General features: G+C 37.8%; 1 pseudogene; it reads left to right on the forward strand.

Annotated features, from left to right (window-relative positions):
• Nucleotides 1–470: 470 nt before the first annotated feature.
• LOC109506766 (phytyl ester synthase 1, chloroplastic-like) overlaps nucleotides 471–15305 on the forward strand; it is a 48353-nt pseudogene continuing 33518 nt past the window's right edge.

A 15305-nucleotide genomic window follows, 5' to 3' on the forward strand; every position in this document is an offset into this window, starting at 1 on the left:
TCTTTTTCTTTTTTCTTTTCTTTTTTTTTTCTTTTTTTTTTCTTTTTCTTTTCTTTTCTTCTTCTTCTTTTCTTTTCTTCCCACGGCCTCCCTTGGCTGAAACAAGGGAAGACCGTGAGGTCCCCCCTTGGTGGCCCAGGCTTCGGCGAGATGGTGGCTTGGCCGGAGGTCCGACAACGGTGGCCGACCATGCGAAGCCGGTCGGCGATGGGGTTCGGCCAGCAGGCTTCTTTTTTTTTCGAAAAATAGGGGATCCGTCCCCTTTCTTCATAATTTCCGACTATTGGCCGGTCGCCGGTGGCCAAGCACTCAAGGAAAAAGAGAGAGAGAGAGAGATGTGGGTCCGGTCTCGGGGATAAGACGTCGAAATCGACAGCGCCAGTGGCCGAAAAAGAGAGAAACGTGGCCGGTCGAACAGGGGTTTCACGCTTCATGAGTTTTCTGGTGATCCCGATGGCCGGCGAGGAGTCATGAAGCTATGGGAAGGAGGGGAAGGAAGAGAAGAAGGAGGATTGGAGCTTACCTTCGACGCCGGCGAGATTTTCCGACTAGAAATTAGACGGGTACAGGTCGGGTCTCCATGGTGATTTTCCGATGATTGCCGCCGACTGGGTCTCGGATCTTTGGTGAGAGGGAGAGAGGAGGGTTCTCCTCCTTAAATAGAGCCGAAAGGGGGCTCTTTCCGACTCCGATTGGGAGCCGGTGAGAGGAGGAAGAAGACTCCCTTCGGGAGTCTTCTCCTCTATTTTTCTTTCTTTTTTTTTTTTTATTTGGGCTGTGGATTGATTCTGGGCCCAATTGGGTCGGGTGATCATAGAAATAATTCCTAGAAAAATTCAGGCCAAGGGCGGGACTCAAACCTGGAACACTCAAAGACTTTAGCAACTACATTATTTGGTACCTTCAAAGAGGATTAAAGATTTAAGAATTGAATCCTTCCACCTAGATTTCAAAAACTGACAATGGCAAACTACGAAATAAAACCCAGTTGTCTTGATAAGCATAGTTATGCCTTTGTTTCGTGCTTAAATAATGCTCCCTATATTCGTTAACACTCGGCATCCTTGGCCTTTTAATGTTAATTTTGAATCTAAAAAATTCATTCATGGGACATTTTTTAGATTTATATACTGTTATATGCAGTCTATTTACGAACTAAATTAAGAAAATACAAGTAATAGAGTATTGGAAATAAGAGAAATTAAGAGGCACAGGAGAAGAAATAACTGATGAAAAAGGAGAACGTGGCATGCACAGACTGCATATATTTTATGAACTATGGATTGGTCAAAAGTACTGTAGCACTATCAACAATGGAAGCAGAAGATGTTGCTCATTGTGATTTGTGAGGCCACCAGACGTGCAATGTGGTTGAAATATTTCTCTCTGGTCACAAGAAGGTTGATGGGCCTGATAGAAGAACCGTGCAGATATTTCATGACAACAATGTAGCTATATATCTTTCATGAAAAGATTCAGAGAAGAAAATGTTTTAATGTTTTATAAGTTTCCTTCATAATCTTGCCAATCTAGTGAGTAAGGTCTTGATCAGCTGCATGTGAAGGCCATGGCTAGCTGCATGTTTTGATCAGCAGGATCCTTGTATCAGACTTTTGTCTTGCTGACATGTTTTGTTCAGGCACTTCCCTTTTGCAATGTTGATGTAGTAGACATTGCCTTTTTCCTGCCATGTGTGGTGGGTGCATACTTTGAACTCCTGAATTAGATTTGGTTCCTTCCATTTAGAATTGTGAATTAGAACAAATTCATGATGCACTCTCTCTGGATAAAATATGCAATTAGTATCATGTAAAGAATTGTCCTCCTAGAGTTGGGAGCAAGGTTTGCTGTACCGGGATCCATGCATATCAGTTGCGTAGTGGTACAGTATGGTGCAATACTCATACCATGCTATTCTGGTCCATTTCGGACCTTTGTTACTTTCAGTTCCAAATTCAAACATTTCTCCCACTTCAAATAATGTATTTATATATCACTTCATTACTTGTATCAAAACAATCCATTTATCACATATAGTGGGCCCTAGTCGTGATTTTTATATGTGACATATATTTGGTAAACATTAAGTAGGCTCATAGGAAATGTAAAAGATTCTAAACTCTGTTAGTAACTTGATATTATTTCTTGATTGATAATTTTATGCGCATGAGCACATTATCTATGCTTTCTGTATATCTTATGATTTGCTCAACTTTAATATTACTTCTCTTGCCTTAACATGGAAATAGTATGTGTGGGAAAAATTGGAGAGTATTTGAAGGAGTACCTTTTTTTAGAATTTTGCAAAACAAGTGCTTTTCAAGGTTTATCAAAAACTAATCTAGAAACCAAGTTGGAGATTATTAGACTTATGTGACCCCATAGATTGTTATTATTTTCTTCTGGATTATGCAAATTCAGTTTGTTGAATGGTGCATCACATGTGACCAGGATCATGTCATGTTCGTGGAGACTAGACCAGAAATAACTCGAATGGTCGTTATTTGATCTTGTGATCTCCAGCAAATCTGGGACCTGATATCATTTTAAGTTTACCCCCTAAACTATTGATCTGAAAAGCTTAAGCTGACAAGGGAAGGATCAACAATGAATATTGAGCTTAACAACTACAGGAATTGAGAGGAGGAAATGCATGGTTCCCTCCTTTCTTTTCTCTTCCTCTTGCAGCCCTCTTCTCCGCAATCTCTTCCTGCCCTGGCCACTCAGCCTGGGAAGATAACCTGGCCTAGGCTAGTTAATTGATCTAGGACCCAAAAATACAGCATTGTGTGATCCTTCATCTCATCAACCATCAATCTCAAGGCTGCAACAGGTTCATGTTTTTCTTTCAAAGGAAGCAATATTTTTCTTGGTAATTAATAGTTAACAGATAAAATATTGATTTCATGATTAATTGGTTTTAGATGCTGTAGAATTCTAAGATAGATACTGCTTGTCCAAGTTTTTGTGGGAAAGTCCACAACTTATTGGAGAATGTGAAGAATGTTCAGAAGCTGCCATTAAGGGAGAGAAATCTGTAACATCCCGCTCAGGATCAAGCCCAAAACCCCCAAAAAAAAAAAAAAAAAAAAAAAAAAAACAGAGCGGAAGGAGACTCCCGAAGGGAGTCTTCTTCTCCAGTGAATCCTAGATGGAAGGGGAGTCCTAGGATTACCCGAGCCCTAGGGACCCCTATAAATAAGCCTCTCCCTCTCTCAAGACCCTCCACCGGTGATCTTCGAGCCCGATTTCTCTCCTTTTCTCCATAGAGGCTGCGGCAACCTCTTCTCGTATTCGTCGGAAATTGAAGGTCGAAGAGGTCACCGGAGTTCAGGTAAGGGTTCAATCTTTCTTCCTCTCCCTCTTCCCTTTCTTCTCATGTTTTTAAACTCCTCGCCGGCCGTCAGGATCGTCGGAAAATCCATGAACAAGGTAATCCCTGTTTTGCTCTGTTTCAGCCGGATCCTCTCTTCTCTTTTTCGGCCACCGGCGTCGTCGGTTGCGGCGTCCCATCCCCGAGACCGAACCCCCATCTCCCTCTCTTCCTCCCTGAAAATCTCGACCGCCGGCGATCGGCCAATGGCCGGAAATCATGAAGAAAGGGGACGGATCCCCTGTTTTTCGAAAAAAAAAAAAAAAAAAGAAAGGGAGAAAGCTCGCCGGGCAAACCTAGTCGCCGGCCAGCTTGCATGGTCGGCCGCCGTTGCTGGACCTCCGGCCAAGTCACCCTCTCGTCGGAGCCCGGCCAACCAACGAGGGGACCTCACGGTCCCCTGTTTTGGCCCAACGGAACCCACGGGAAAAGAGAAGAAAAGAAAAGAAGAAGAAGAAGAAGAAAAAGAAAAGAAAAAGGAAAAAGAAAAAGAAAATAAAATAAAAATAAAAAAATAAAATAAAATAAAATAAGAAGAAGAAGGAGAGAATTTTTTCTCTCTCTCCTTTCTCTTTTCTTTCTCTCTCTTTTCACTCTCCTCTCTCTACCTTCTCTCTCCAATTTCTCTCTCTAGATTCTCTCTCTATTTTCTCTCTCTAGATCTTTCTCTCTTTTTGTGGATTTTATCTCTCTAGAATCTTTCCACTCTCTCTCTGATTGCATCACAGACCCTAGGATATATTTGAATTAAAAATATGATGAATTGAGGTTGCTCTGAAATTCGTGCAGTAGGTCTGATCCCAATCCAATCCTATTTGAAATTTGTAACACTTGATTCATATTGAGTCACCTTGATAGGACCTCTAATGATCTCGATCATGAGTGCCTCATCGGAAGGATACGAAAGTTTCTCTCTCCACTTTCTCTCTCTACTTTCTCTCTCTAGAATTTTCTCTCTCTTTATGGATTTTTTCTCTCTAGAAGTATTATGGATCAGTGGAGGATCCAGATACATAGACAAGTCCTAATTTTGGTTAATCCTAAGAGAGATCCTCGATCTGTATTATTAGGATCGATTATCGATAATTTTCTCTATGTATGATTTTTATATTTGATCAGGGTTATGAAGAGATGATTGTCTGCAAATGATATCGAGTGGAATATTTTGTTAAAGATATTCATAAATTAAAGAAGAACATTGATTTCTGTGCTTGGGTCAGTCATTGGTAAAGGTAAGAATCCCTGTACATGATCACTATTATATATATGCTATTTTACTGTTGGTTTTGCATCATTGGTTTTGCATCGTCGGATTTGAGATCGATGAATTTATTATACCTGAGATACTGTTATTTGATTTTGAGCATGAGTATGTTATGTCAATATATATGTATCAGAGATTGATGGCATGATTATATGGATATGACATATCTGAATTGATCATAATGCAAGACAGAATTGATTGATGAAATCAACACATAATGATTAAATGAAAAGAAAGAGATATATGGTATGGACTAGCCTTGTCATGTGGAATAGCCGGCCAGGAGCTTATGCCTGGGACAGCCCGCCAGGAGCTTATGCCTGGGACAGCCCCCACTGGCTTACAGGTGGATCAGCCGGCCAGGAGCTCATGCCTGGGACAGCCCGCCAGGAGCTCATGCTTGGGACAGCCTCTCACGGGCTTTGGTACGTGGGACAGCCGGCCAGGAGCTCATCCTGGGACAGTTTTGAAAGACTTTTTAAAGTGGATTCGATCCGGATGATGACTGAGGTATAGACTTGGATAGTCCAGAGCCAGAAAGAAAATGTTAAAAGTCATGTGATTATGGAAAGAGAAATGAAAGATAAGGCATGAAACAATTGTTGAACAAAAGTGTTTCACCTGTTAACATATGATGATGCATCTATTTTGACAAGACAGCAAATTTATGAATGTTTGCATTATTCTGGACATTGAACATGAGATTTTATATTTTATTATTATTCTTTATTTTCAGACTATATTACTATATCAGTGTGATATGGGAATTCTTACTGGACTATAAAGCTCACACCCCTTCATCTTTCTTTTCTTTTCAGAGATACAAGATGTTCATGATTGGCCATGGCTTAGATTTATGGATGAGCAGATGGATAGATAGAGTGTTATAGTACCTGATCAAAGAACTGAAGAAATTTAATTTGTACCTATACAAAGTTTTATGAATTATTATTGAAATTAAATATTATGGTTGATAAGGTTGTAATGATTTAATTTGGCCTTGCATATTCTTTAGGGCTTGCTCTAAGGAGTGTGCGGCCATCACGTATCCGACCCGGGTGTTGGGTTCGGAGCGTGACAGAATGGTATCAGAGCATAGGTTAGGATCATTAGGGATTATGATATAAGTGATTGGAATATGACAGAATAATATCAGAGCTTAGGTTTAAAATCCCTAAGATTATGAAGTGATATTAAAACTTTTTGTAAAGATCAGTAGGATGTGACGGAGTGGCATTTCAGCTTAGAGCTTAGGTTACGTTTATTCGGAGATAATGATACAAGTGATTAGAATATGACAGAACAGTACTAGAGCCCAAGTTTAAGGTCACTAGGGATTGTCATATAAGTGATATCAAAACTTTGGGATTATAATCACTAGAGTATGATTGATAATATCGGAGTTTAAGATTTTGATTATTAAAGGTATGATAGAATGATATTATAATTTAGGTTATGATCATTAAAGAATATGATTTAAGTGGTATTTAAGCTTAAGATTATAATTATTGAAATTATGACTTTAGTGATATTTAAACTTAGGTTATGATCATAAGGAACATGATAGACATAAAACAAACGATCCGGTAATTAGATTTTGAATCAATAGATATTAAGATAAAATTTATGCATAAGTGGCATATGATATCTATAATAGAATTGACGAGTTATATCTTGGATTTCAATTAGTAGGGTGGCCTGAATATAAGAAGAGTTGACCATGGAAGGAAGCGGGAGGTATTGATATGTTATGTTGAGTATACTCGATGATTTTGGAATGTTAAACTTATATGATTGAAGATCATGATACTTTTTCTAATTTCGATGATAATTATCTGATGCATTATGAATTTTAGATTTATCAAAAGAAAGCTAATTAGGGTATGGTTTAAGAAGAAATTTCATCATATGAGAGAAAAATATTTTTGAGCATTGAACCTATAAGAGGATCATATATGAAACTCAATCTTAGATGAAAAAGAAAAATATACTTCAATTTTATTATGAGAATATGAGATACACATCTTGGTGAAATCTTTGGTAACTCAAAATATCATATTCTGAATATGATTCCTTGATCCTTCAAGTTGTATTGAATTTCAAGTCAAAAGTTTATTTTTCTAAGTAGATCAAAAGTATTTTATTATTGTTAAATTAAAGAAAAAAAAATTATTTTATCAGAGTATGATATACAGGTTATGATGAAATCTTTAACAATTTATATTTTCATCTTTGGATTAGATTCTTTAATTGTTGAAGATAGTGGAGTGTATTAATTATTCAAGTCAGAGTTCGGATTTCTGAATTGAACTAAGACATCTTATTAGTGTTAAATTTTGAATGACTTATACAAGGGACAAGATTTTGTATGGATTTATCGATTAATATTAAGGGTTGTGATGAAGAGAGCTCTATAAGAAATAATCAAGTTGATTCTACTTAAGCATGTTGGCTTGAGTTCTTCTAGTTGTCAAGTTAGAATTAATTTTTTTTAAAAAGAAAGATTGATTTAGAAAATCATCTAAATGATTGTAAGATAAATCTAAGGTTAACTCCAATTGATTCTAGATATGTTGGATTCTTGAAGAGTGATGAAACTTATACAATGATTTCAAATATAAGAAGTAGATCAAGATTTAATTTTTATATGCTATGTCCAAAGGTAGTAAAGATAAAGAAACTTAAAATTTTGCCCTAAGTCTTATATGAAATTTGAAGGTTGGATCTATCCTGGATTGATCTAAAATATAAGGATATTTTATCTTTGATAGACTTATATAATTTGATAAATTAAGATCAGAGTGCGCAGCAAAAGTATGGTGGTTTAAATCGATTAGAAATATTAATTCTTTGATTCTGAAGATATTATGGAATACATTAGTTGTAAATAAAGAATGATTTTAATCTAATCATAGTCGAATAATTTTTGTTAGTAGGTTGCTTCATTATAGATAATGCCAAGAAAGTTTAGATATCTCAAGTTTATTATTAGCTTGATAGTTCTGATATTAGTTCAAATTTAGAATATCCTGACATAGATCTCATATTTTTTATCTAATATTGTTACTTGGACTGATATAGAAGATTGAGGTTTCCTTAAGATGAGATTTCCTACATATAAAATTTGTTGGAAGGTCAAGAGAAGAAAGAAATCGATGATTGTGAAGAGCGCCCGATGTTTGACTTTTATTTATTTTTCTATCAAGGGTAGTCTGAGATAATTATGAATTTCGAGTGAAATGTATTAGACAAATAACGGTGGTATATTAATACAAGTCTAAAATGTTATAGTTCTTCAAAAAGTTGAGAAATCAATAAGAAGGGATGAGTTTGAGATTTCAAATAATTTTGTTATAACAAGATCATGAGAAATAAAAGACGTTATTGTAAGCTTGAGAATGACATGAAGAATGTATACTTTGAAATATATCTCAAATAACATAACTTAATTTCGAGGACGAAATTATTTGAAGGGGGAAGAATGTAACATCCCGGCCCAAGATCAAGCCCAAAACCCCAAAAAAAAAAAAAAAAAAAAAAAAACAGAGCGGAAGGAGACTCCCGAAGGGAGTCTTCTTCTCCAGTGAATCCTAGATGGAAGGGAAGTCCTAGGATCACCCGAGCCCTAGGGACCCCTATAAATAAGCCTCTCCCTCTCTCAAGACCCTCCACCGGTGATCTTCGAGCCCGATTTCTCTCCTTTTCTCCGTAGAGGCTGCGGCAACCTCTTCTCGTGTTCGTCGGAAATTGAAGGTCGAAGAGGTCACCGGAGTTCAGATAAGGGTTCAATCTTTCTTCCTCTCCCTCTTCCCTTTCTTCTCATGTTTTTAAACTCCTCGCCGGCCGTCAGGATCGTCGGAAAATCCATGAACAAGGTAATCCCTGTTTTGCTCTGTTTCGGCCGGATCCTCTCTTCTCTTTTTCGGCCACCGGTGCCGCCGGTTGCGGCGTCCCATCCCCGAGACCGAACCCCCATCTCCCTCTCTTCCTCCCTGAAAATCTCGACCGCCGGCGATCGGCCAATGGCCGGAAATCATGAAGAAAGTGGACGGATCCCCTGTTTTTCGAAAAAAAAAAAAAAAGAAAGGGAGAAAGCTCGCCGGCCAAACCTAGTCGCCGGCCAGCTTGCATGGTCGACCGCCGTTGCTGGACCTCCGGCCAAGTCACCCTCTCGTCGGAGCCCGGCCAACCAACGAGGGGACCTCACGGTCCCCTGTTTTGGCCCAACGGAACCCACGGGAAAAGAGAAGAAAAGAAAAGAAGAAGAAGAAAAAGAAAAAGAAAAGAAAAAGGAAAAAGAAAAAGAAAAAAATAAAAATAAAAAAATAAAATAAAATAAAATAAGAAGAAGAAGGAGAGAATTTTTTTTCTCTCTCCTTTCTCTCTTCTTTCTCTCTCTTTTCTCTCTCCTCTCTCTACCTTCTCTCTCCAATTTCTCTCTCTAGATTCTCTCTCTATTTTCTCTCTCTAGATCTTTCTCTCTTTTTGTGGATTTTATCTCTCTAGAATCTTTCCACTCTCTCTCTGATTGCATCACAGACCCTAGGATATATTTGAATTAAAAATATGATGAATTGAGGTTGCTCTGAAATTCGTGCAGTAGGTCTGATCCCAATCCAATCCTATTTGAAATTTGTAACACTTGATTCATATTGAGTCACCTTGATAGGACCTCTAATGATCTCGATCATGAGTGCCTCATCGGAAGGATACGAAAGTTTCTCTCTCCACTTTCTCTCTCTACTTTCTCTCTCTAGAATTTTCTCTCTCTTTATGGATTTTTTCTCTCTAGAAGTATTATGGATCAGTGGAGGATCCAGATACATAGACAAGTCCTAATTTTGGTTAATCCTAAGAGAGATCCTCGATCTGTATTATTAGGATCGATTATCGATAATTTTCTCTATATATGATTTTTATATTTGATCAGGGTTATGAAGAGATGATTGTCTGCAAATGATATCGAGTGGAATATTTTGTTAAAGATATTCATAAATTAAAGAAGAACATTGATTTCTGTGCTTGGGTCAGTCATCGGTAAAGATAAGAATCCCTGTACATGATCACTATTATATATATGTTATTTTACTGTTGGTTTTGCATCATTGGTTTTGCATCGTCGGATTTGAGATCGATGAATTTATTATACCTGAGATACTGTTATTTGAATTTGAGCATGAGTATGTTATGTCAATATATATGTATCAGAGATTGATGGCATGATTATATGGATATGACATATCTGAATTGATCATAATGCAAGACAGAATTGATTGATGAAATCAACACATAATGATTAAATGAAAAGAAAGAGATATATGGTATGGACTAGCCTTGTCATGTGGAACAGCCGGCCAGGAGCTTATGCCTGGGACAGCCCGCCAGGAGCTTATGCCTGGGACAGCCCCCACTGGCTTACAGGTGGATCAGCCGGCCAGGAGCTCATGCCTGGGACAGCCCGCCAGGAGCTTATGCTTGGGACAGCCTCTCACGGGCTTTGGTACGTGGGACAGCCGGCCAGGAGCTCATCCTGGGACAGTCTTGAAAGACTTTTTAAAGTGGATTCGATCCGGATGATGACTGAGGTATAGACTTGGATAGTCCAGAGCCAGAAAGAAAATGTTAAAAGTCATGTGATTATGGAAAGAGAAATGAAAGATAAGGCATGAAACAATTGTTGAACAAAAGTGTTTCACCTGTTAACATATGATGATGCATCTATTTTGACAAGACAGCAAATTTATGAATGTTTGCATTATTCTGAACATTGAACATGAGATTTTATATTTTATTATTATTCTTTATTTTCAGACTATATTACTATATCAGTGTGATATGGGAATTCTTACTGGGCTGTAAAGCTCACACCCCTTCATCTTTCTTTTCTTTTCAGAGATACAGGATGTTCATGATTGGCCATGGCTTAGATTTATGGGTGAGCAGATGGATAGATAGAGTGTTATAGTACCTGATCAGAGAACTGAAGAAATTTAATTTGTACCTATACAAAGTTTTATGAATTATTATTGAAATTAAATATTATGGTTGATAAGGTTGTAATGATTTAATTTGGCCTTGCATATTCTTTAGGGCTTGCTCTAAGGAGTGTGCGGCCATCACGTATCCGACCCGGGTGTTGGGTTCGGGGCGTGACAAAATCCATAATCTTTCTGATGAAAAGAGGTGCATGGTCCATCCCTTCATTAGTGCAATATCAGGAGGAAACAATGAAAAGAAAGAAAAGCAGAAAATAAGAGGAAAAAAAAGGAAAGAAAAGGGAAAAAAGGAAACAAAGTGAAGGAAAATAGGACTGATCCCTTAGCTAGCCAGATCATCTCCCTCTTCTTTCACCGATTTTCCTCCCTAATAACAGACATATCACATTATTTTAGGTCAACTTTGTTCAAGAAAACAGAGTAGACAACTAGACATTATCTGACTTTGCAGAAATTAATCAGGCAAATCTCCCATATTTGCATATCTTTGGTTTTTCCCCGTCAAAATGAGGTTTGAGGAGTCACCATCACAATGTTCTAATGTTTCTTGTGTGATGATTTGATCTCTTTTGCAGTTTTTTCTGTGAAAATCTGAATCAATTCAAATTTAAATAAGATAATCTGATCTTCAAAGACTGATTATCTGATCTGAAAAAACTAACTTTGAGTAATAGATTTGATCTACCTAGGGTAAATCTAAACCAACAGGCCACACTACTTATTTTTTGGATAGTGATAAGTGCTTTTGTGGGTCTAGTAGATCTCTGTACATTGCAAGATGTGATGCGTTAGTTACTAACAATTTGTTGTATTCAGTTGCCTAGACAGGTTGCTACCTAGTAGAGATGAAGCTAAAAGACTTCTGACATTGTTACCCAATTGCAAGGTTCACTACTTTGAAGATCATGGTCACAGCCTTCTGTTGGTAGGTGAAAAAAATAGTTGGTCACTGTGATCTAAGCTGCTCTACTTATCATATTAGAAGCATCTCTCTAGCCATTTAATTTCATACAAATGACAGAAAAATAATGACAGTCATAATTCAATTACTCTATATATTACATGATTCTTCTTTTTTTTTTTTAGCTGAATTTAACTAGAATATTACTTTAATTTTTTTGTCAATGGCCGAATGGAGACAACTACATGGTTTAGGAAAGATTTAGGATATCTTATTCCCAAGCAATTCAATATATTTCTCTCTTTTGTGAGCTTTTATCATCCCTAAAAGGCATTCTGGCAAAGAGCCCTCAAACATAATGTTTGAGCTTCTTAATTCGGACGAGTTAATGACTTAGCACAACAAGCAATAAAGCATGTTTTTCTTCTCAGATGTATATGGCTCCTTAGGTTATGTTTTGTACAATGTTCAAATTCAGAGAGAACTCATTTGTTCAGACAATGGAATGCCGAACCATCCGGTTTGAGGCATGCCGAACTGTACTGGTGGCCTATGCGGTTTAGGTGTTCGATTTGGAATGCTAATGAAAATGGAACGAGTGAGAAGGAAAGAGAGAGGGGGAGGGAAGGAGAGAGGAAGGTCGGTGATGGGCCATCGAGGCCTTCTGAGCTCCATCTTCCTTCGCAAGATAAGAATAAAGAGAGGGAGGAGGGAGAGGAGTAGACAGAGGGGAAGGTAGCAGGGAGACCACCAGAGGGCCAGCGAAGCTTTCGAATGGCGAAAATTAGCCCCATAGTGACTTGCCCTTGTTTCGGCCCCACGGATGCTGTGGGGTCGATTTTCATTGTCTAAGGGCCTTAGTGGCCTCCCCACCACCTTTTCCTCCATCCGCTCTTCTCCCTCCCCCTCCTCTCTCTATTCTTCTCTCGCAAAGGAGGGTGGAGCCCCAGAGGCCTCGACGTCTCTCCGATAACCATCGGCAGCCTCCCTTTCCTTCCCTTCCTCCCCCCTCCCCTCTTTCTCTCTTTTCCTCTCCAGTTCTCTTTCATTTCCATGTTGGTTCGGGCACGGTATGGGGGAATACCAATCCGTACCATCAGCCGGCCGGCATTTCGAGTCAGCAAACTTTGGTTCAGACTGATGATATTTAGAACCTTTGAGCAAATGAGATTAAATCTAGAACTCTATTGTAGGACATACATTTGGCCATGCATTTTCAGTAAAATTACCCCTTCAGTTCTTTCATTGTCATGATGCTTTTATGGGTTTTTTTTTAAAATCTTGATGTCATCATATTAATTCAGGAAAATGACATTCATTTATCAACTATTATTAAATGTGCTGAATTATCATCAGTCAAGAAAACATGATCATATCTCAGATTACCTGCCACCAACTATGACGGAACTAGAAGCAGCGAATAAGCCGGGAAGGTATATTCTCCATTACTGCAAATTAGTTGTGACCATATTCTGTGCTACTCAGTGAATCAATGATATTTTGAGACTGTTGCATGTAGAGATTTGTACCAAGCTATTAGTCCAGTGATATTTTCAACCATGCAAGATGGCAAGATTGTGAGGGGTCTTTCTGGGGTACCTAATGATGGTCCTGTTCTGTTTGTTAGTTGGTAATCATATGTTGGTGGGACTTGAGTTGATTCCTCTTTGTGCAGAGTTCTTAAGGCAAAAAAGAATTGTTCTCCATGGCATAGGCCACCAACTTCTGTTTCAAGGAAAAACTGACAGTTCATCCCAAGAGTGTGATTTCTTTGATTTTGTAAGTATATTTGGTGCTGTACCTGTCTCAGATAGATACTTCTACAGATTATTATCAGAAAAGGCATTTGTTCTTCTTTATCCGGGTGGCTCTCGTGAAGCTCTTCATCGAAAGGTCTGTTGGACTTTCTCATTTTAGTAGACCACTTTCTGTACTTTCTCTTGAAGCCATTTGTCTTCCTTTTTATGACTTTTTTTATTTCTTTAACCATTTCCTTTATCATAATCCAATATCTATTGGTGTAGTTTATCAAAATGGAGCTGAAATTCAGAATATATACCAAAATAAAGTAACTGAATTGGAAGATATGTCTTTTTACAATTAACTATTTCTTAGAGATAATAAATGCATATTAGATTTCACAAATTATCCAGTTCTTTATGTTCACTGCTTTTAACTGACTAATATTTTCCATTTATTCTCTTGAATTTTGCATTGCTAATTCAACATTCACCATTTCTCTACTTTCATCATGCAATTTAACATAATATACACAATCATGCACCTTGGGGCATATTTTGAATATTAGCAATTAATGCTTCTATAACATCATAAAAATAGAGGGCTTTAAGCTGGTTCTCCATGGAGTATTGCCATGAGAATTCCTTGTTCTCTCCATGAGTAAATTTGCATTGTTCCTACTAAATCTGTTTGCTCCGCATGTCAGTTTACCTGCTTTCCTTTTCCCTTCCTGAGAATTTTATTTGGGCTTTCTTCTGCTCAAAATAAACTATATTAAGCTCATCTTGGTTAAATTCATATGATCTATATGTATAGCTGTCCTTTTTGGTGTGCGAATGATTGTTAGGATGAAAAATACAAGCTGTTTTGGCCAGTTCGACCTGAGTTTGTGAGAATGGCTGCTCAATTTGAAGCCACAATTGCAGCATTTGGAGTGGTTGGAGAAGATGACTTCATAGAAGAAAGTTATATACTAACTTTTTTCATACTGTAATGGAGTTTTACATAAAAGAAAAATGTTGATATGATTACTGCATATCATAACTCAACCTCTTCATATATGGAATGGAGCAAACCTTTCAATATATAGAATTGAGCGAAGGCAGTATGCGTATTGTGTACATCATAATCTTATTTGGTGAACTAGCTCTCTTGTATTTCTGAAATTTGCTCAATGAAATTATATATAACAAAATTAGTTCCTTGGTCTTTCAACCTTCAATTTTTTATTATTTTAAACATCCAACTATCAATTGATCTCTATAGTTGATATAAGCAAGATTTTAAATCCCATGGAATGGAGCTGTCTCAGTTTCTCGATGAAATGGGAAGTCCTGTTGTCCCATCCTCTCCTAATAGTAGTCCCAATTATGCATCTCAGTAGATATCCTTCATCTCTCTCCCTTTCTTCTTTTCTTTCATTTTTTCATTTTTTCATTTTTCCTTTCTTTCTTTTCTTTCTTTTTTTCCTACCTTTTTTTCGTTTTCTTCTCTCTTTCTTTTTTTTGTTCATTTTTCTTCTTTTCTTTCACTTTTTTTCTTTTCTTCATCTTTCCTTCTTTCCTCTTTCTCCTCTCCTTGCATGGATGGATTTCAAAATCTCAAACCCATCTCGATCCTATTTTCTCACATGAATGAGATGGGACAACTAGGATACTAGTTGTTGCCATAGAGGAGTCGATATGGCTCAGGCCAATGAGCTAGAGTTGAGAGAGAGAGATGGTCGCAGGACGGCTAGTCGAGACATCCGTGTCGGATGCTAGCTTTGGATCCACGGTCGATCCTCCAAATTAGATCCTACAACATAACCAAAGACAGAAAAGTCTTCATGTTGGGGGGGTTCCTGGACGATACACCCTTCGATGCCTAAGTCAGTCTCCCACAGAAGCAAATAGAAGAGGTCTAAACTTTTAGAGATAATTTTGTAGTAAAATCAAGTATAAAGTGAAATAGATTGCCGTGAGAGAGTGGAGAGTGATAATTTAGAGGATGTCATGTGGAAGGCGGAGTTCAGAGATGGAGTCAGAATTA

The sequence above is a fragment of the Elaeis guineensis genome, chromosome 10, assembly GCF_000442705.2.
Source record: "Elaeis guineensis isolate ETL-2024a chromosome 10, EG11, whole genome shotgun sequence".
NCBI lineage: Eukaryota > Viridiplantae > Streptophyta > Magnoliopsida > Arecales > Arecaceae > Elaeis > Elaeis guineensis.